Source organism: Pseudophryne corroboree, chromosome 10 (assembly GCF_028390025.1).
Source record: "Pseudophryne corroboree isolate aPseCor3 chromosome 10, aPseCor3.hap2, whole genome shotgun sequence".
Lineage (NCBI taxonomy): Eukaryota > Metazoa > Chordata > Amphibia > Anura > Myobatrachidae > Pseudophryne > Pseudophryne corroboree.
Window position 1 is genome coordinate 219,441,236 of NC_086453.1, and position 23,663 is coordinate 219,464,898.

At 45.8% G+C, this 23,663-nt stretch overlaps 1 protein-coding gene and 1 long non-coding RNA gene across 5 annotated transcripts in view; one reads left to right on the plus strand and one right to left on the minus strand.

The window, feature by feature from the left end:
- PLCH2 (phospholipase C eta 2) overlaps nucleotides 1-23,663 on the plus strand; it is a 1,361,647-nt gene that overhangs the window by 758,025 nt on the left and 579,959 nt on the right. The gene's annotated exons all lie outside the window — the stretch shown is intronic.
- Nucleotides 19,159-23,195, minus strand: LOC134965436 (uncharacterized). Its single transcript, XR_010188360.1, has 2 exons — nucleotides 23,083-23,195; nucleotides 19,159-19,307 (listed from the first exon to the last, which is right to left on the minus strand). It is a non-coding gene; the product is annotated as an uncharacterized LOC134965436 (long non-coding RNA).

The window sequence follows — 23,663 nt, forward strand, 5'->3', positions numbered from 1 at the left end:
TGGCTTCTGCCATCGCCGTCCTGCTTCTCGTGCCGCCCTGTCGGTTTACATGGGCGACTGCCGTGATGTTGTCTGACTGGATCAGTACCGGCTGGTTTTGAAGCAGGGGTTTTGCCTGACTTAGGGCATTGTAAATGGCCCTCAGCTCCAGAATATTTATGTGCAGGGAAGTCTCCTGACTTGACCATAGTCCTTGGAAGTTTCTTCTCTGTGTGACTGCCCCCCAGCCTCGAAGGCTGGCATCCGTGGTCACCAGGACCCAGTCCTGTATGCCGAATCTGCGGCCCTCTTGAAGATGAGCACTCTGCAGCCACCACAGCAGAGACACCCTGGTCCTTGGAGACAGGGTTATCAGCCGATGCATCTGAAGATGCGATCCGGACCACTTGTCCAACAGGTCCCACTGAAAGGTTCTTGCATGGAACCTGCCAAATGGAATCGCTTCGTAGGAAGCTACCATCTTTCCCAGGATCCGCGTGCAGTGATGCACCGACACCTGTTTTGGTTTTAGGAGGCCTCTGACTAGAGATGACAGCTCCTTGGCCTTCTCCTCCGGGAGAAACACTTTTTTCTGTTCTGTGTCCAGAACCATCCCCAGGAACAGTAGACGTGTCGTAGGGACCAGCTGGGACTTTAGGAATATTTAGAATCCAGCCGTGCTGTTGTAGCACCTCCCGAGATAGTGCTACCCCGACCAACAACTGCTCCCTGGACCTCGCCTTTATCAGGAGATCGTCCAAGTACGGGATAATTAAAACTCCCTTCTTTCGAAGGAGTATCATCATTTCGGCCATTACCTTGGTAAAGACCCTCAGAGCCGTGGATAGACCGAACGGCAACGTCTGGAATTGGTAATGACAATCCTGTACCACAAATCTGAGGTACTCCTGGTGAGGATGGTAAATGGGGACATGCAGGTAAGCATCCTTGATGTCCAGTGATACCATGTAATCCCCCTCGTCCAGGCTTGCAATAACCACCCTGAGCGATTCCATCTTGAACTTGAATTTTTTTATATATGTGTTCAAGGATTTCACATTTAAAATGGGTCTCACCGAACCGTCTGGTTTCGGTACCACAAACATTGTGGAATAGTAACCCCGTCCTTGTTGAAGTAGGGGCACCTTTACTATCACCTGTTGTGAATACAGCTTGTGAATTGCCTGTAACACTGCCCCCCTGCCTGAGGGAGTGGTTGGTAAGGCAGATTTGAGGAAACGGCGGGGGGAGACGTCTCGAATTCCAGCTTGTACCCCTGAGATACCACTTGAAGGATCCAGGGATCCACCCGTGAGCAAGCCCACTGATTGCTGAAATATTTGAGACGGGCCCCCACCGTACCTGGCTCCGCCTGTGGAGCCCCAGCGTCATGCTGTGGACTTAGAGGAAGCGGGGGAGGACTTTTGCTCCTGGGAACTGGCTGTATGCTGCAGCTTTTTCCCTCTACCTCTGCCTCTGGGCAGAAAGGACACGCCCCTAACCCGCTTGCCCCTATTGGTCCGAAAGGACTGTACCTGATAATACGGTGCTTTCTTTGGCTGTGAGGGAACATGGGGTAAAAATGTAGACTTCCCAGCTGTTGCTGTGGAAACGAGGTCCGAGAGACCATCCCCGAACAACACCTCACCCTTATAAGGCAGAACTTCCATGTGCCTTTTAGAATCTGCATCTCCTGTCCACTGCCGAGTCCATAACCCTCTCCTGGCAGAAATGGACATTGCACTTATTTTAGATGCCAGCCGGCAAATATCCCTCTGTGCATCCCTCATGTATAAAAGTGCGTCTTTAATATGCTCTACGGTTAGCAAAATAGTGTCCCTGTCTAGGGTATCAATATTTTCCGACAGGGAATCTGACCACGCAGCTGCAGCACTGCACATCCATGCTGAAGCAATAGCTGGTCTCAGTATAACACCTGTGTGTGTATATATAGACTTCAGGATAGCCTCCTGCTTTCTATCAGCAGATTCCTTCAGGGCGGCCGTATCCGGAGACGGTAGTGCCACCTTCTTTGACAAGCGTGTGAGCGCTTTATCCACCCTAGGGGATGTTTCCCAACGTGACCTATCCTCTGGCGGGAAAGGGTACGCCATTAGTAACCTCTTAGAAATTACCAGTTTCTTATCAGGGGAAGCCCACGCTTCTTCACACACTTCATTTAACTCTTCAGATGGAGGAAAAGCTACTGGTAGTTTTTTCTCTCCAAACATAGGCCCTCATTCCGAGTTGTTCGCTCGGTATTTTTCATCGCATCGCAATGAAAATCCGCTTAGTACGCATGCGCAATGTTCGCACTGCGACTGCGCCAAGTAACTTTGCTATGTAGAAAGTAATTTTACTCACGGCTTTTTCATCGCTCCGGCGAACGTAATGTGATTGACAGGAAATGGGTGTTACTGGGCGGAAACACGGCGTTTCAGGGGCGTGTGGCTGAAAACGCTACCGTTTCCGGAAAAAACGCAGGAGTGGCCGGAGAAACGGTGGGAGTGCCTGGGCGAACGCTGGGTGTGTTTGTGACGTCAACCAGGAACGACAAGCACTGAACTGATCGCACAGGCAGAGTAAGTCTGGAGCTACTCTGAAACTGCTAAGTAGTTAGTAATCGCAATATTGCGAATACATCGGTCGCAATTTTAAGAAGCTAAGATTCACTCCCAGTAGGCGGCGGCTTAGCGTGTGTAACTCTGCTAAATTCGCCTTGCGACCGATCAACTCGGAATGAGGGCCATAATACCCTTTTTTGTGGTACCGGGGGTAACATCAGAAATGTGCAACACATTTTTCATTGCCTCAATCATGTAACGTGTGGCCCTACTGGAAGTTACATTAGTCTCATCGTCGTCGACACTGGAGTCAGTATCCGTGTCGACATCTGTGTCTGCCATCTGAGGTAGCGGGCGTTTTAGAGCCCCTTATGGCTTTTGAGACGCCTGGGCAGGCACAGGCTGAGAAGCCGGCTGTCCCACATTTGGTATGTCGTCAAACCTTTTATGCAAGGAGTCGACACTGTCGCGTAATTCCTTCCACAGCACCATCCACTCAGGTGTCGACCCCGCAGGGGGTGACATCACATTTATCGGCATTTGCTCCGCCTCCACTTAAGCCTCATCAAACATGTCGACACAGCCGTACCGACACACCGCATACACACAGGGAATGCTCTGACAGAGGACAGGACCCCACAAAGCCCTTTGGGGAGACAGAGAGAGAGTATGCCAGCACACACCAGAGCGCTATATAACACAGGGATCCCACTATAAATGAGTGTTTTTCCTTTATAGCTGCTTATATAATATATACTGCGCCTAAATTTAGTGCCCCCCCCCCCCCCTCTTTTTTACCCTTCTGTAGCTTGTACACTGCAGGGGAGAGCCAGGGAGCATCCTTCCAGCGGAGCTGTGAGGGAAAAATGGAGCCAGTGTGCTGAGGGAGATGGCCCCGCCCCTTTTCCGGCGGACTTCTCCCGCTTTTTCTGGAATTCTGGCAGGGGTATTTTTACACCTATATAGCCTTCCTGAATATATATGGTGTAGATTTGCCAGTCAAGGTGTCTTATATTGCCCTCAGAGCGCCCCCCCCCCCAGCGCCCTGCACCCATCAGTGACCGGAGTGTGAGGTGTGCATGAGGAACAATGGCGCACAGCTGCAGTGCTGTGCGCTACCTTGTTGAAGACTGAAGTCTTCTGCCGCCGATTTTCCGGAACACTTCTTGCTTCTGGCTCTGTAAGGGGGCCGGCGGCGCGGCTCCGGGAACGAACACCAAGGTCGGGTCCTGCGGTCGATCCCTCTGGAGCTAATGGTGTCCAGTAGCCTAAGAAGCCCAAACTACCACCAGTTAGGTAGGTTCGCTTCTTCTCCCCTTAGTCCCTCGCTGCAGTGAGTCTGTTGCCAGCAGATCTCACTGTAAAATAAAAAACCTAAATATACTTTCTTTCTAGGAGCTCAGGAGAGCCCCTAGTGTGCATCTAGCTCAGCCGGGCACAAGAATCTAACTGAAGTCTGGAGGGGGGTCATAGTGGGAGGAGCCAGTGCACACCAGTAGTCTAAAGCTTTCTTTTAGTTGTGCCCAGTCTCCTGCGGAGCCACTATTCCCCATGGTCCTTACGGAGTCCCAGCATCCACTTAGGACGTTAGAGAAAATAGTAATACAGCGCTACTGGGTAAACACATTGTGTGTTTTTTCCTGGGGTATTAGCGCTGGGTGTGTGCTGGCATACTCTCTCTCTGTCTCTCCAAAGGGCCTAGTGGGGGAACTGTCTTCAGATAAGAGGATTCCCTGAGTGTGTGGTGTGTCGGTACGTGTGTGTCGACATGTCTGAGGTAAAAGGCTCTCCTAAGGAGGAGATGGAGCAAATGTGTGTGTGTGGTGTCTCCGTCGACAACGCCGACACCTGACTGGATATGTGGAATTAAGTGCTGAGGTAAATTTATTGCACAAAAGATTAGAGAACAGACAGGGAATCTACCCATGTCTGTCCCTATGTGGCAGGGACCTTCAGAGTCTCAAAACGCCACTATCCAAAATAATAGACACTGATACCGACACGGAGTCTGACTCCAGTGTCGACTACGATGATGCAAAGTTACAGCCAAAACTGGCAGAAAAGTATTCAATATATGATTATTGTAATAAAAGATGTTTTGCATATCACTGATGACCCATCTGTCCCTGACACGAGGGTACACATGTTTAAGGGGAAGAAAGCTGAGGTAACATTTTCCCCCTCTCATGAACCAAATTAATTGTGTGAAAAAGAGCCGGAATCTCCAGACAAGAAACTGCAGTTTCCCAAAAGAATTCTCATGGCGTATCCTTTCCCTGCTAGGGCCAGGATATGATGGGAATCCTCCCCTAGGGTGGACAAGGCGTTGACACGTTTACCAAAAAAGGTAGCGCTGACATACCAAGATACAGCTACCCTCAGGGATCCTGCAGATAGCATGCAGATAGATACTTTGAAGTCCATTTACACACATTCTGGTACACTACTCAGACCGGCGATTGTGTCGGCATGGGTTTATAGCGCTGTAGCAGCGTGGACAGATACCCTAGATAAGGATACCATGTTATTGACCCTAGGATATATAAAAGATGCTGTCTTATATATAAGACATGCCCAAAAAAGACATTGGTCTACTGGGTTCTAGAGTCAACGCTATGTCGATTTCTGCTAGACGTGTCCTGTGGAACATGCAACGGACAGGTGATGCCGACTAAAAGAGGCATATGGAGGTTTTACCTTACAAGGGTGAGGAATTGTGTGGAGAAGGGCTCTCGGACCGGGTCTCCACAGCTATAGCTGGTAAATCTGATCTTTTGCCTTATATTCCCTCACAGCCTAAGAAAGCACGACATTATCAAATGCAGTCCTTTCCATCGCAGAAAAACAAGAAAGTACGAGGAGCGTGCTTTCTTACCAGAGGTAAGGGCACAGGGCACAACTAGTTCCCAGGAACAGAAGTCCTCCCCGGCCTCTACTAAATCCACTGCATGACGCTGGGGCTCCGCTAAGGGAGCAAGCTGGAATTCGAAGAGGTGCCTCCTTGCCGGTTTTCCTTATCGGCCCTACCGGCTTCTCCCCCAGAAAGGGAGATAATATTAAAATACAATTCACACATTGTATCTCCAACAGGTGGTGCTCAAGGTTCCCCTCCTTCAACAAGGAAGGTGATATTACTCAACCTTGGCTGTAGTCCCGAAACCGGACGGTTTGGTCAGACCTATTTTAAAATTAAAATCTCTGAACCTATTCTTGAAAAGGTTCAAATTCAAGGTGGAATCGCTCAGAGCGATCATCGCCAGCCTGGAAGGGGGGGATTTTATGGTATATCTAGACATAAAGGCTGCATACCTTCATGTTCCCATTTATCCACCCCATCAGGCGTACCTGAGAATTGCGGTACAGTATTGTCATTACCAATTTCAGGGTCTTTGGGTCAAGTTAAAAAAACTTGTATTCAAATCAACATCCTGGAGCTGAGGGCCATATACAACGCCCTTCGGCAAGCGGAGACATTGCTTCGCAACCTAACGGTTCTGATCCAGTCAGACAACATCACCGCAGTGGCTCATGTAAACCGCCAAGGCGGCACAAAGAGCAGAGTGGAAATGGCAGAAGCCACCAGGATTCTCCGCTGGGCGGAAAATCATGTAAGCGCATTTTCGTCAGTTCATTCCGGGAGTGGACAACTGAGAAGCAGACTTCCTCAGAAAACACGACCTGCATCCAAGAGAGGACTTCTTAAGGAAGCCTTCGCACAGATTGCAAGTCAGTGGGGACTGCCACAGATAGACATGATGGCGTCCCGCCTCAACAAAAAGCTACAGAGGTATTGCGCCAGGTCAAGAGACCCTCAGGCAGTAGCTGTAGACGCCCTAGTGACACCGTGGGTGTTCCAGTCGGTCTATGTATTTCCGTTTGGGAGCTTTGGTATAATCCCCATGGTCCTTACGGAGTCCCCAGCATCCTCTAGGACGTAAGAGAAAATAAGATTTTAAACCTACCGGTAAATCTTTTTCTCGTAGTCCGTAGAGGATGCTGGGCGCCCGTCCCAAGTGCGGACTACTTCTGCAAGACTTGTATATAGTTATTGCTTAAATAAGGGTTATGTTATAGTTTCATCGGTCTTGGATTGATGCTATGTCGTTTTCATACTGTTAACTGGGTAGTATATCACAAGTTATACGGTGTGATTGGTGTGGCTGGTATGAATCTTGCCCTTGGATTAACAAAAATCCTTTCCTCGTACTGTCCGTCTCCTCTGGGCACAGTTTCTTTAACTGAGGTTTGGAGGAGGGGCATAGAGGGAGGAGCCAGTGCACACCAGATCTAAAGTCTTTCTTAAAGTGCCCATGTCTCCTGCGGAGCCCGTCTATCCCCATGGTCCTTACGGAGTCCCCAGCATCCTCTGCGGACTACGAGAAAAAGATTTACCGCTAGGTTTAAAATCTTATTTTTTGGAACCAGGACCATACTAAGAGCCCGGTGCTGGTTGTCTAATTACGGGGAACCCCTGTCCAATTTCCCCCACAGTATTTAAACAACCTGGAGCCGGGGCTGGTTATACCTAGGAGGGGGGACCTCACACATTTTTTTTTTAACCCATTCAGACCCTTCTCCATTAAGTTAATGGAAGCCCTGGACAACAAAATTGCATTCAGGTCCTCCTCCCACTTCCTTCCCAGTCCCAAACACTCATGTTTATTTTTTTTTTCTATAAAAATGTACAATACAGTATATCACAAGTATGATGAGCAGGCAGGCAGCGGACATTGGCGGCATCGGACTGAGATGCAAATTAGTGGTGGAGGGCTGGGTCAGTTGATGGTGGGCGAGTTTGTAAGCCATTGGTGGTGGCATCGGCTCAGGGGCAGTAGCGGGCATTGGCTCGGCGGCGGTAGGGGTCATCGGCAGGATTCGGCAGACATTATGGCTGTAGTGCCTCACCAGCCACTGACCTCACCGCACGCCGCTGATATTGGTATACGTGCTGACACTGTAGGTGAATACATATCTGGCTTTCCTACAAGGTGGTCTCACTGCGGTTCACTTTAATATATAAGGAAGACTTAAGCAACATGTGGCTCTCCAGAAAATATAAGCACTGTATTCCCTGCCAGCCAGAATTCCCAAGGTGACAATTCCTCTAATGTGTAATTCGTTCTTCTATACAAATCTCCCTGCAATTGCCTAAAGTAGACATGTGGTATTTGTATTCCGTGTGAGTTAAGAAACAAGATTCATGCAATTGTACCAAATCTAATGTTATTGCATTGTTACTGCCTTCAGTGTTCTGAAAACTTCACATACATTTCTCATTTAAATCATTATGATTATTTAATAACATGTTGCAAAGAGGAACAATGTGCTAACACCCAAAGCAACCAATGAGACTTTAGCAGTCTAGTGTACCCACACTAACGAAACCTGATATTTTATTGATTGCTACAGGGTATAGTACAAGGACATTTTGCTTTGTGTTCTTAAAAATAGCCCATAGTATCTCAAATAAAATAATGAACAAGCTATAAGTTGTGACATTGTAAAGTAAATATATGAGCATAGAATATTTACAAAGTTCAGAGTTTTCAGATAAGTGGCACAGCTGTACAGGAATGTTATTCCGGAACGGATCCAGCATTAGTGGACATCTAAGGAAAGCGATAACTGCAACATACTGTATAGAATATGCATAAATTAATTATCTGCTGGAGACTTTGAAAATGCCCAATAAAACATGTGTGTTCCTGCAGAGTTTATACATGAAGTGAATCAACTGAGTGAGAGAAAAATCCAAGAATGCTCCAGGATACGTCAGTCCAGATATGCAAATAACAGCAGAGCTTTGCGTAATTAAGTAGTGATGCTGTGGTTTGGGCTGAAGGCATGTGTCAATCAAGTGTAATACTCTTCTATATTATCACTAGCTGGGTCACCTATTGCTGTGTTTGCATAACACTGGAACAGCAGAGTAAATAAATACCCAATGGTTTGACTTTAATGTTATTATATTTATCAAACTAAAATCCCATTGCATTTACTTTGTTATTCAGATATAATATTGTAGATATCAAAAACAGACTAATGGAAGTACTAATATATTCCATTAAGTGGACAGTGCTTCAAGGAGCATAGTCTGCATAATAAAAGTCATGTTACTTGTGTTTTACCAGCATCTCAATTCCAAAAGTGTGCTCACATTGCAGAGTTATATTACAATTCAGTCTTGGAGTTGTAGAGTAAATTGAGGGGACCCAATAAACCGCTACTGCATATGTATACGCAAATATTTATAAAAGCGATTTAGGTTAAGTAGCGCTATATTGGGGGGGCTTCTTTATCCGTGCAAGACTTCACGCTACTAAGCCCATTAATTGGGAATTTGCACTGTCACTATGTGACTGGGTTACACTGCTGATTTGTGCAGGGAAGTGGCTTTGGATGATGGGTGGCTGAAGAGAGTCAGAGCACTCCTACAGTCTATTCACCATTTTCCAACTGTCTGCATGTAAGTAGCCAAAACAGAATCTCATACTTTGCCAGAAAGATTGCGTTGACCTGTGAGGAGATGTGAGAGGGGCACCCAGAAGATCATTTTACCAGGTGCTGATGGGATTGGCCACAAGATCATTTTACCAGGTGCTGATGGGATTGGCCACAAGATCATTTTACCAGGTGCTGATGGGATTGGCCACAAGATCATTTTACTAGGTGCTGATGGGATTGGCCACAAGATCATTTTACCAGGTGCTGATGGGATTGGCCACAAGATCATTTTACCAGGTGCTGATGGGATTGGCCTGTCAAAAAAGTCCAACCTTACCTCCACCTCAAGTATTCATTGCTTTCATTGGCATGTTGTTTTCTCATGCACGATAAATCCAACATAATATATGTATTAAAAACATAAAATAAATAACAGTGACACTTGAAGTACACTACAGTAATTCAATCAGGACAATATGGTGGCATGGGGTTTAGCATTGCTACCTCACTATACTGAGGTCATGGTTTCATTTCCAAGCATGGCTCTTCCTTGGTGGTTTATTATATTCAGTCAGTGTTGCTCCAGTTTCCATTTCCTATCACAGACAAGAACCATATTGGAGGGTTATTGGCTGCTGCCAATAATGGACCCTAGTGTGTGTGCGCGCGATAATTTAGATGGCATGCAGTGATAATCACTGATACAGCACGGCATAATGTGATGGTTTTATGTAAATAGCTAGCATTAAATAAATATGCCATTAGTCAGTGTTTTAGGAGCCAATTAATCATTTAACCCAAAAAAGCATTATTTCATAATGCCGCACATTGCGGTAACAAGAAATTATTTTTTGCGGGTGTGTATGAAATAACTCTTCCAGGAGCACCGGCCCCAATAAAGGGTGCAAGGTGTGTGGTGCACACAGGCCCCTGGGTCCAAGGGGGCATACATCACACACCCTGCTCCCATAAAATTACAATGACTCCACCGGAGTCCTGAAAATTGCACTGCAGACAGAAATCACTGGGAAAATATTGCGGCGCCCATTTTCCGAGTGATTGGCATATGTGCAATAGAGATGTTCCAGAGAACAAGGCATGGGCGCCATTTTCCCGGAGACTGATGCATGTGCAATAGACTCTGGCACAAAGCCAGAGTCTGCTACACTGGCAGAGAGGAGTGGGCCTGCACTGAGCCTGTCCACTGGCCCTCTCCTCTCTTAAAACGCTACTGAATAGAACACACTGATTTTCACTACACAAGATGCAGTGTGCTGTGATAGTTTATTTGTTAATGACTGCCACTGTCATCGTAACCTGTGAAAACATTCAGTGGGAGGCATAAGAGCAATAATGTGTATTCTTGACATGAATTGTCTCTCTCCACATTTTCAGCCCAAATGATTGTAGAGCTATTCTCTGTGATACCCTCGGGGGAAGACTCACCTGCCTGATGAGAAGTGTTTGAAGACCTTGATTGTTACTGAATTGGATCCCTATTCCTGGGAGACATAAATGACTCTCAATGAATTAATATTTTGTATAAGAAATGTTTAACTAAATATGAAATAAGAGTTGCTTGTCTTTATATAATGATTGACTCTGTGCTGCGCGGAAGATTCTCAAAATGCTACAGTTAATTAAAGATTACAGTGGCCCAGATGGGGGATTTAATCTGCCAGAGTTTTATTTCAGTACAGTTTTAAATTAAAAAGATAACATTCAGGTTAGTCGTTTCCTATAGCAATCTCAGTCATTTTGTGGACAGAAGCAGCAAAACCGAGGCTTACTTTAGGAATAGATGTATTCACATAGAGGGATTGTGGGATTTTAAGAAATAACTTCCAAATCCATTCTCTTTCCAATTGCAAAATATAAAGATTTATCAGGATAACAGGTAACTGTTTGCAGTTTACCACAACCGGGTAATTTTGTTATTGAATGTACCTGGTAATCTTTATTTTTACTTTCTCAAATACCTAAAGTAATCTGTAGTGTTGTAAATTGTCACTTTCCAGACCCTGACATTAAATAATCTTTTAGTTTGACCAGCGACTAATTTCTATATCTGGTGTAATGTACATACAGTACAGTACAGTATGTTATCTCCATGTCTCAGATATACAGGATATACTGTAGGAGCATTTAACCATACACGTTTCTCATCTCATACACGTTTCTCATCTCAAGTAGCCCTAATCCCCAAAGTTTTTGTCTTCCCACATCCATTTCTGTCAGTTATTGTAGTTCATTGATCTATGGTTATTTCAGTCAGTTACTGTCTTTCTGACATTTCTGTCAGCTATTACAGTTCATTAAAGTTTTCATCCAAATCCATCCAGTGGAAGGCCCAGAACAGGCTCCCTGTGTCAAAGTTCTATCTGATGTACACGAACAGGAGGTCCAACTAGGACATCAACCCTTTAGTATGTCTTCTTGGACCCAATGTTACCACTCTGTGAAGTTTTCATTGAAATCCATCCAGTGGAAGGCCCAGAACAGGCTTACTGTGTCAAAGTTCTGCCTGGTGAACACTAACAAGAGGTCCTACCAGGACCCCAACCCCCTAGTATGTGTTTGGAAGGTTTTTGTCCAAATCCATCCAGTGAAAGACCCAGAACAGGCTTACTGTGTGAAAGTTCTGCCTGGTGTACACTAACAAGAGGTCCTACCAAAACCCCAACCCCCTAGTATGTCTTTGGAAAGTTTTCGTCCAAATCCATTCAGTGGAAGGCCCAGAACAGGCTCCCTGGGTCAAAGTTCTGCCCAACTTACACCAACGGGAGGTCAGACCAGGACCCTAACGCCCCCCCCCCCCCCCCCCTTCCCCAGAACCTGGCCTGGAACCAACTGGACCACCTTGCATTGGTTACATCCCAGTTTGTGCAGGGGTATCCGAATGCATATCTGGACAGACAAACAAACAAGCAGACCAATGAATTTTATATATAAGATATCTAGTGTATACTTTAAGTATCATTTATTAACAAGACTAATTACCAGTGGCATGTTTCATTTATTATCACTCGCAAAGGGCAGCTCTTATTGTGAGAGCTGTCCTTTGTGATACTAATTGCATGTTAGTACATGTGTGATTAGTATAAATACGATGTGTGGCAGGATGTACTGCAATTGTTTGGTACATCCCACCCTATTTGCATTTTTTTCCTTCATGGATTAACACAAAAAGATGTTTGGGGATACTAACTCATGAGCGAGCCACGTAAAACTGCCCATAGGAGAAGCAGCTGGTCCTGAGATCTACACCTGCAGCCCTGAGCGTTTGCCCCTGCAACTTGTTGATCGTCATAGCGAAGCAGACACTTACAGGAAACTGCAGACTCTTGAATTGAAAAGGAAAATTGTTGGGGATAAGGGATATACGTGGTATACTATAAACACAGTCTCACCTGCTCCGCATTCTGTTAGAATCTCTGCCTCAATTAGGTTACTCTGCAGAGCAGTCACTTTAAGTCGAGTTCCATTGTATAACTTGGGTGGAATCAAGTTCTGCAAAATCATGATCATAACTTCAACTTTTAGTGCGCTGAGTGTCATGCATCTGGTTTTTCCTTTATTGCTCCTCTTTCTGATGTCACATCGAGATCACACATACCTCAGTTTCTTTCTAAGCAGTTTTGCGTGATGCCGGAATGAACAGGTAGACAGACAGACAAAAATTCAGAAAAAAATGTTTTCATCTATTTTCATAAACAGTCCCTGGAAGTACAGTATATGTCTAAAAAAAATGCTATGTACAGACACTACCGTTACAGATTTAGTATATGTATAGATGAAGTGAAGACTCCAAGCATCTACCATGATTTTTACTGTACATTGAATATATTTTTCATCTTACTTTAATATCTGTTATAATACTCTGCAGAATCTACAGCATTGGACTATGGTGGTCATTCCGAGTTGATCGCTAGCTGCATTCGTTCGCTGTGCAGCGATGAGGAGAAAAAAAACGACACTTCTGCGCATGCGTATGCAGCGCAATGCACACGCATGACGCACTAATACAACGAACAATGTAATTTCACACAAGGTCTAGCGAAGCTTTTCAGTCGCACTGGTGGCCGCAGAGTGATTGACATGAAGTGGGCGTTTCTGGGTGTCAACTGACCGTTTTATGGGAGTGTTCGAAAAAATGCAGGTGTGCCAGGAAAAATGCAGGTGTGGCTGGGCGAACGCAGGGCGTGTTTGTGACGTCAAAACAGGAACTGAACAGTCTGAAGTCATCGCAAGCGCTGAGTAGGTTTTGAGCTACTCTAAAACTACACAAAAAAACTTTGCCGCCGCTCTTCGATCCTTTCGTTCGCACTTCTGCTAAGTTAAAATACACTCCCAGAGGGAGGCGGCCTAGCGTTTGCACGGCAGCTAAAAACTGCTAGCGAGCGAATAACTCGGAATGACCCCCAATGCACGGCCAATTTGTAGTAATGCAGTTATTGATGAACTCAGATTAGGTCAACCAGTCGTCATCTACACTGTGCCTCTCCCACATTGGGGGTCATTCAGACCCGTTCGTTCATCGCAGCGGTGCAAACGGGTCGGTTCTGCGCATGCGCGGCGGACGCAATGTGCAGGCGCATCGTTGCTCAGCAATGGCAGTCGATGGGCAACGATGCCGGGAACGGAAAAAGCGGTCGCAGCGCGGATCGTAAGAAGATTGACAGGCGGGAGGCGGCTCGGGGCATCTACTCACCGTTTTCCGGGCGTGGAGATCCGAGCACAGGCGTGTCGAGGTGTTTGGAGGGCGAATGTCTGACGTCAATTCCGGGACCTTCATCGCTGGATTCATCGCACAGAGTAAGTAACTGCAGGGCTAGTCTTGTTTTACACAAAACTTTTTTAGCATAGCTGGGCTGCACAAGCGATCACACCCTTGCTATGCTAAAATACACTCCCCCATAGGCGGCGTCTAGTTGATCGTACGAGCAGCAAAAAGTTGCTACGTGCGATCAACTCGGAATGACCCCCATTATTTCATTATGAATATATATTTGTTATAAGAATTTTATTCTTGTAATAATAAATTACCATTTCTTCTTTTATAGTTTCTCAAATTTTATTGATTGATTTTCATCATTTAATTGTAGTTTGGAAATAAAACTTTTGTTGGACACATAGTTGAGAGCATAGTTATTTTCTTGATTTGTGTGTTTATAGATCTAACCATCCCGACACTAACTACAGGCATATTATGCATTTATTCTGTGTCTCTGAAGAATAACTTTGATTTGGATAGAATAATAATAATAATGCTTTTTCCGTGCTAATCACAGCAGGATTAGACGAGCACATTGATTGTAGCATGTTTTATTGATGTCTAGCAATGTCTGTGCTGGAATAATTGGCCAACACGCTTACTGATCAATACATTCAATCCAAATCAGGGCGCCAGACACTAGCTAAACATTACATTATTAGTATACTTCACTTTTTAATTATACATGTTGTTTTGCCTGGAAAATCATTGCATATAGATGAATCAGTGGGCACATACATTAAGTAGGATTTTTTCTTTAACAGACTGATGGGAAGTCTGATTCAGAGGTGCCGCAAATGGCAATTTGGATGCAGTCGCAGAGCGCATGCACCATCAGTGGTCTTGCAATTGCAGACAGGATTAAGACGCAGAGTGATTGACAGACAGTGGGTGTTTGATGGAGGGTAACAAGAAGTGGAGACAAAAATCCAGGCATGGCGCAACTATTTTCGCAGTGTGTATCTAACAGCGACTGCATCTTCCGATGCAGTTTGACTGGTTCTGATGTCTTAGTAAGGCAGCCATTCTGAAGAATTTGAGGCTTGCTCAGAGGTCTGATGTGCAACCAATGTTACTCATGTTGTTGCATACACAAGACGAGGTACTGAGATGCGGGTGTCTCAGTACACAACCCGGTGGCTGCAACATTTACATAGTTCCACACCACCCGTGTGACAAAAGACTCAGCCACGATGGGAATGGCTTGCAACTCTGAATCAGGCCCAGTGTGTGTGAGAATCTTATGGAACGGATGTAATGGCAGCCGAGTTTTGCGTCCAGTAAAAAGTCAGACAAACTCGGAAATTACAATGTACCTTTCACACTCCAAATGCAAATCAGTTCCGACTCATGGGATTCATGTTCAGAATAGAAAACATCCAACTTCTCTTGAACTCGGTTGCTATTACATTGGCCTGGTTTGCTAAATGCCCAATTTTTGCGGCAAAATCAGATATTTTACAAACTCAGGTCAAACTCAGTCCCATGACATCCAGCCCAATATCTTTATTCATTTGAATAAACACACACACTGTATGTTCAAATTATTAGACACTTTGGGGCTTATGCAGAGTAGAACACAAGTCAGATTTGCGGATATGTCTTGTCTCTCTACCTACTGCTCGTACATGTGCCGGTGCTGAGCCTACGCAAGTATGGGCGAGGCTAAGCTGTAAGCATATCAGTTGCACCTCCATTTTTGGCTGAAGGGGTGTTATCGGATGGTACCAGGATGGTTACACATAGTCACATTTTTCAAAGGCTCATCGAGGGCATGTTCTATTTTGGCGGACTATGCAGTCGTCCAAAAGTGTAAATATGCCTGTATTCAGACATATGTATGCAATGGTTATGTGATATCAATAAGGACATTTTAGTTAAGGGTACAGAGGCCAGTGTCATTTTGAATAAAGTTTTTTTTTAAATAAAAAAAGACAGCAGTTTTAAGGAGTGACAGTTGGAGCCGTTGTGAGGGGAGAGCTGTTTGGAGAGAGATAAAGTACAAACCAATCAGCTCCAATCCATCCCTTCAGACGATGAAGTCCTCACCTAAGGATGAAACACGTTGGTCTGGGACTAACTGTACACCCGAGACAGATAACCTCATTTAACTTTTTAATGTTGTACATGTTGGCCCTCATTCCGAGTTGTTCGCTCGCAAGGCGAATGTAGCAGAGTTACACACGCTAAGCCGCCGCCTACTGGGAGTGAATCTTAGCTTCTTAAAATTGCGACCGACGTACGCGCAATATTGCGATTACAAACGAGTTAGCAGTTTCAGAGTAGCTCCAGACTTACTCTGCCTGTGCGATCATTTCAGTGCTTGTCGTTCCTGGTTGTCGTCACAAACACACCCAGCGTTCGCCCAGGCACTCCCACCGTTTCCCCGGCCACTCCTGCGTTTTTTCCGGAAACGGTAGCGTTTTCAGCCACACGCCCCTGAAACGCCGTGTATCCGCCCAGTAACACCCATTTCCTGTCAATCACATTACGATCGCCGGAGCGAAGAAAAAGCCGTGAGTAAAAATACTTTCTTCATAGTAAAGTTACTTGGCGCAGTCGCAGTGCGAACATTGCGCATGCGTACTAAGCGGATTTTCACTGCGATGCGATGAAAAATACCGAGCGAACAACTCGGAATGAGGGCCGTTATACCTGCATTTGCTGCAGGTACCACAATAGAAACAGTATATAACACTGATACTAGAGCTGTCATCACACCATACTTACCTACTTTGTGGCTTCTCCAGCCAGGTCACACAAGAGGGGGCGTGGAGGAGGCGGTACGTAGCCACGCCCCTGCTCTGTAATGCCCACATTATTGGTATTGCAGAGCGGGGGGCAGGGCTACGATGTTGCGAATTAGCGTGATCGCGTCATCGCCCCTTTTTTCTATTAAACAGGCTGAAAGTGGTGGGGGGCGTGGGATGCAGCGGGAGGAGTGGGGGGGGGGGGGGGGGGTATTCGGGAGACTTGCCCCCTTCCCCGGAGGGCCGGGAGTGGCACCCTAATTTTGGGAGCCTCCCGGCCTTTCCGGGAGAGTGGGCCAGTATGCATCACACCATGCAGTGTAAAGGACAGAGCAAAGCTGCTCTACCTGCCAAGTGGTAGCAGCTTCTTCTAACAAGTTTGCTATGTTTGAGGATCTAAGTGATCAATCAGTGCACAGTACTAGACAGTAGCTGCCTAACCATGAGGAGGGAGAATGTGTGTTTAGAAAGTGCAGTTCTGTCTCCTACAGGTTCTATTATGTTTGTATATTTATTTATTTATTTATTTATTATAGGATGTTTAACCTCTCCAAGACCACTTATGTTATTTATATAAAAAAAAGTGTAACACTCTATTGATCAGACGCCAAGGGGGATTGAGAGATACTAAAAGATAGGGGTGGCTGCTACCATACAGGGGCTAGTCAAGTGGGGGTATATTAAGTATAACTGCTGTATATTGATATAAATATATGAAATAGATATTTGTTTGCATATAGATTGTTTTGTATGTTTGCACCTATGGTAAAGTGCAGGGGTAACCGGCTGGGCAAGATGATACCCACTGGCACGGGGGGACTGGAGGGAATCTTCCAGACCCATCGCAGAGTGCCTGCAGGGAGCGCGTGCCGGGAGAAAGTGTGGTGAGGAAGCCCTTACCGGCGGGAGCGGGTGGCACAGGACAGTGTGTGAGCCGAGAGCTGGGGGAACCAGAATCCCCAGAGCAGCGCTCACCGGCGGTCTGCTGAAGTGGCGGAGCTGATACCAGGAGGAGAGCGGAGATGGAAATTGCTCCGCTGAGCAGACAACTATCCTGGAGAATCAGGGCAGCATCATCGGCAGTGGTGGGGCGGCTCCATAGCAACAAGGACGTCCCTCTCTGTGACGGCGGGTCCCAACCACTAATGGTAGCCCAGCATAACAGGGCAAGGCTAGTCAGTTCTCATAGAGAGGAGGCGTCGGGACGTGCAGCAGAGAAGAACAAGCTGGGGGGCGCAGTGGGTGTGATCGTAAAGAAGCCTTCCCTACACCAGCCCCGGGCATAACAGACTTTACCTAAAAATAACCTACAGCGACAGGCAGCAGATACTGTAGTTACAGTGGTAGCGCAAAGCATTATATACATACCAGGGACCTTCCTAAATACCCACAGTAGCTACACACAATACCGGTACAGAATGGTAGCAGTGGATCAGGGGAGAGCATATCCATGCAGGGTACTGCTGTAGATTACAGTAAAGGAGGATAGTGGTATGAGAAGCCGCCACTAATAGTCACTGAATATGAATGAACAGAATATTCAGTTACGCATTATCCGCACCCTTAAACATTTATATAACATATAGACTGAGAGTGTTCCTGTATTGCTCTATACTTAATGTAAGGAACCGGGATATATACTTGGTGAAAGATTGAGAGACTGCTCCATAAAAAACACCTTCATTAGACTACTAAAGGAAGGACAGACTTGTGCTAATTACACAGAAGGGGCTTAGATTCAGGATGCTGGCATCGTACCCAGTTGTAACCTTCTACTGACTCATAAGGAGGGTATACACATGTGGAATAGACACATTGGGCTGATAGACTTATGGGAAGTTTAAGTTACAAGTATGTGACTAGACCCCATGATTCAGACTAATACTTGAGGACAATCCCAAGGCAGAACTGCGACAGTTACATCTGAGGAGAGTTTATTGTGACCTGAGTTCAACGGGAGTCAGCGTACCCAAGTGATATATAAAAAAAACACATTGCCATCACCTCAACTAATACCCCTTTTCCCACTGTAGCATGGGTCGCAGCCGTGTCGCCTGACACGGCTGCGACCCGTTCTACAGCCCCCTTTCCCACAGCGCTCACCAACCCGGCATATTGCCGGGTTGATGACGCTGCTATTGACGCGGCAGGGGCGGCGCTGGGAGATCACATGATCTCCCAGCGCCGCCCTCCCATACACTGTGAATGGGAGCCGTGTCGCCTCGACACGGCTCCCGTTCACGCTAGACAGCTTACCAGGTTGAACACGTGTTCAACCCGGCAAGCTACCCGGGTAGGATTCCCGGATCACTTGATCCGGGAATTTGCAAGGGGACCCTTTTCCATTAGGGAAAAACACGGGTAAATGCGTGACCCCGCGCATTTACCCGTGTTTTAAAAGCTAGTGGAAAAGGGGTATAATTGGAACAGGGGCCAAAAGCCCGGGAACGGAAAGAAGGTCAGCACTCACTCTAGACAGCTAGGGCGAATTTGCCACAATCTCAGTGTATCGGTCATGCTTTAAGTGGAAATGAGTTATTTGTTACTGACACAATTTACCGATTGACGGGCCCCAACGAGTGCACTAAAGTTCTCAGACTAAGAGTACCCGGGTTACCCTAGTTTAATAGTGTCATTTTTTAAAGAGTTTTTGTAGTGATTGCAGAATTTTATTGTATAGGCCAATTTAACAATAAACAATAAATGTCTGACTGTTAAATGCAAATACTATACGGGTATATTCAATGATAATACTTATGCTCATCGCGGTCTGATCAGAGGTTGAGTGACGGAGACCTGAAAAGAGAACGAAGAACAGGTACATGGTTACGAGTAGTACATTAGCTTGGGTGGAGGCACGTTCAAATATAGTAACTCTAGAAGGGATAAAAGGGGGTTACATTTTTTTGATACAGCCTATACTACAGACCATCTATGTTCAGTGGATAAAAAGACCAATGTGTGCATACTGGGTATGTCCAGTTTTGGTACTAGGTTCATCTGTAACTTCCTCAAACTACCACACAGAGTGTGAGATTGTGGAATGCATTTGGAAACCGCGGTCCCCCCCCCCCCCTCCCCGCACACACCCTCTAGAAATCCTGCGTTTGCCCCTGTGGGACACATATAGTGTGGGGAAATACCGCACTGCTGACACTCTCCAAAGTCTGCTTTTCCCTCTGGATAGCGGAAGAATTTTGAAATCCGATAGTTCTGACTCAAGGACTATTGATATGTCAGAATGACCCTGATATCCACATACCTCCCAACATTTCTTCTGGGGGATATGGGATTTTGAAAAGGGGCGTGGTCTATTGAAAAGGGGGTATGGCTTCATGGGAGGACTACAATCACGAGCCACACCCCTGTTTTCATCACTGAGGATGCATGCCCAGCCCTCTCAGCTGCTGGTTTGCCCCCTCTCCCTCTGTCTCCAGTGAATAGATGCTGTTCGCATGCGCACAGCGTCTACTCACCGCTAGTGACAGGGGCCTCCCAACTGCGCCCCCCCCACCGCGGGACACTGCTGCCCGTGGGTGGGACAGCGGGACATTCCCAAAAAAACAGGAAGCAGTGGCGTAAATTCGTCCCAGTTGCCCGGAGGTAAGATATATATTGGTGCCCCCCATATATAGATAAATGTATGTGTATATATATATATATTTATATATATATATATATATATATAGAGAGAGAGAGAGAGAGAGTGTGTTCTGAAAAAAAGAAAGTGCATATATATTTACAGTACATTTCATTGTCATTTATTTTAAATCCCACATTTCTTAGCAATCATACACCGGATTAGAATCCATGACATGTTACACGAAAGGCAGACACCTTACTGATCAAGCTACTTGCTCCTGCATAGCAAGCAGATTCTAATTGTATGAAGCTACTAAGAATTGTCAATTCAAAATCATTGCAACTTGGCAGATCTATGTAGTGTGCAGCCACACACTACATAGATCTGCTCAGTCGTCAAAATGCTGATTATTTCTCTGACAATTATTTTACAAGTGTCATACCCGGGATTAGAACCCACAACGGGTTGGGGCTGTGTTCCCGGCCGCAGAATGCCATAGGGGAGAGCGAAACGAAGCCCCTTGCGGGTTTTCGGCACTCGCCCTGCTGCAGGCATGGTGGCAAGCTGTGCTCGCCATAGGTTCTATTCCCACTCTATCGGTGTCGTGGACACCCACGAGTGGGAATAGTCCCTTTTAGTCGGCATGCCGACTGTCAGTATTGTGAGGGTTGCAGGGAGAATTATTGTGACCGTCGGTCACATAACTACACTCCCCCACGACCTATTACACTGGAAGCAGACACCTTACTGAGGGAGCTATTAGGATATACAGTAGTTGGAATTCTCATACTTCCTGTACAGGAGCAAACAGCTCCATCAGTAAGGCGCCTGCTTCTAGTGTAATAGGTTGTGGGTTCTAATCTTGGGTATGACACTTATAAAATGTGCAGCTATAATAAAGAGGGTGTGACTTGTAAGGTGCAGGTACTAGTGGGGGAGGGGAGTCGGCCACGGAAGAGATGGCGCCGGCTGTCAATTAACTTAATTGAATGGTGTCGCTGAACACGGAACAGGAAGAGAGGTGCCCCCCTACAGAGCAGGAGCCAGGCGGCATTCGACTCTGTTGCCTCCCACAGTTACGCCTCTGGTTGGTACTGTAGGTATGTATCCACAATGAAGCACTGACAGATGAGGCTCTATTATCTTCCAAATGGCATCAGACCTCTGGTGTTTCTGAAACTTACAAAGAGGGGTTTTAATGCCTAAATAGTCCTGTAACTCAGCAGCTAGACTATGAATAAACATGTACTACATTTAGTCTGTGTACAGCCAAGGAAACATCATGACTACTGATCATATATACACATCACCATGTGGCAGCTCAGGACAGCGTACAGTCAGTGGCAGCTTTCTGACAAGTGTCATCTCTATCAGATTACATTAAGTGACACCAGAGGCACACACTGCTTCAACCTGCCCGTTGAAAAGACATTAAAATGCAAATGAACTAATTAAAAGATATGTAAATTAATCTATTAATTATCCGTAATTGCCTCAACATGTGTGCCAGTTATGCATGCAAAGCAGTTTAGCAGATATCACATGCACAATATCTCAATAACGGAGCTATATAAACTAACTACAATACAGCAACACAGGACAGCATACTAATGTGATACAATCATCAGTACTAGCCACATGACACCAATGAGCCTTCTGACAAATATCCTTATGAGACTATACAAAACCAAACCAATGTCTACATTCTACTCAAAGCTGGCCACTTAACAGCCAGAAAATGCAATAAAATAGAAGACATTGAGTCCTAATTGCCTTACTGTTTCAACATTCATGTCAGCAGAGGAGGGGGAAGACATCTGATACAACACTGGTGGTAGGACGTGACTCTGTGGCGCTTACACCATACTACCAGACTCTCTCACCACCCATGCCAGTGGCCTTCACATAGCCTTGCAGAGTTTCCCTATGCAAATCCTAGGCAGATTTGCGGGTCCAGCTCCCAGACCAATAAGACCTCCCTACAGTAACAGAAAGCATTGTTGGGACCTAGAGCAAGGTTCTCTACTGTAGTTGTATTGTTTTTTTTTCCTCTAGCACAAATGATTTAATGAGTGGATCACTTGCGAGAACATTGGCCATCTGAGCATTCCTCAGGCTACTTAGAATGTCCATCTCACATCGGCTTATGGTCATTAGGTCGACAAGACTTAGGTCAACAGTCATTAGGTCGACCACTATTGGTTGACATGCACTAGGTCGGCATGGTAATTAGGTCAACATGGGAAAAAAGTCGACATGAGTTTTTCATATATATTTTTTTTTCATTTTTTTGAACTTTTTCATACTTTACAATCCACGTGGACTACAATTGGGAATGTTAACCTGTGCCGAGGACAGCGGTAGTGGAGCGAGGCACTTTGCCCAACGAGCCATGCGAGGGGACACGGTGCTCTAATTGGGGTTCCCCGTCACTTTACGGAGAAAACAACACCAAAAAAGTTAAAAAAACTCAAGTCGACCTTTTCAAGTCGACATAATGACCATGTCGACCTAGTCACCCTGTCGACCAATAGTGGTCGACCTAATGACCCATACCCCTCACATCCGTAATAGAGCCCACTAAATATGCTTTGGAAGATGCAGACACTGGGGGACATTTACTGCAGTGATAAGAGCGGAGAAGCGAGCCAGTGGAGAAGTTGCCCATGGCAATCAATCAGCACTGAAGCAACATCTATAATTTGCATACTATAAAATGATACAGAGCTGCTGATTGGCTGATGGGGCAACTTCTCCACTGGCTCACTTCTCCGATCTTATCACTGCTTAGTAAATGTCCCCCACTGTCTCTTGGCATCCCCAGAAATCGGGGTCTCATTTTCAGGAATGCTGCCCCCGCCCCCAAGTAGGTTGCGGCTTGATATGAAACAGAAAGCAGATATACTGTGATGCAAGTGCAGACAGGGATATGATAGTGATGGTGGGAGGACAGAATATTATGCAGTGACCTTGGCTATTAACACTTACACATGTCAGCTGTAGACTGCCTGGTGACAGTATGACTAAGATATGATTATTGCTGTATTGTACTGATCACTAAACAGGTGGAGGATCCATATACTGTAATGTGCCCCAGAGAGGCTGGCAACACCTGCAAAAGAAAGAGAGAGAGGATAATTAGAATAATATACTAAATAATACACTTAAAAGTACAATATAACAATACGCCAATTAGTACAAGATGATTGGGGGTAGAACAGTATAAAATATTTTCGCATCTAAACTACATAAAGTTCCTGACGCAGAGTTGAACGCAAACTGGTCGTAATAGCAATCGCTTAGCTTCCATGGATAAGAATATGGATATTCCCCAGTATGCAGAGCTGTAAGCATGCGGCCACAGAACCCCTACCCATGTGCTTGGTTTCATAGCCAGAATCATTATCAGTGCACACTCTCTGGTGCGAGAGATTCATCTGCAAGCAGAGCACGTTTGTGCATGCATGGCTCTGCATAGCACACTGTTCCATTCACACACCTTGCCAGGGGCGGATCAAGAGAGGGGAGGCACATGCACAGCCTCAGTGCGGGCTCCCTGCTCTCTCACC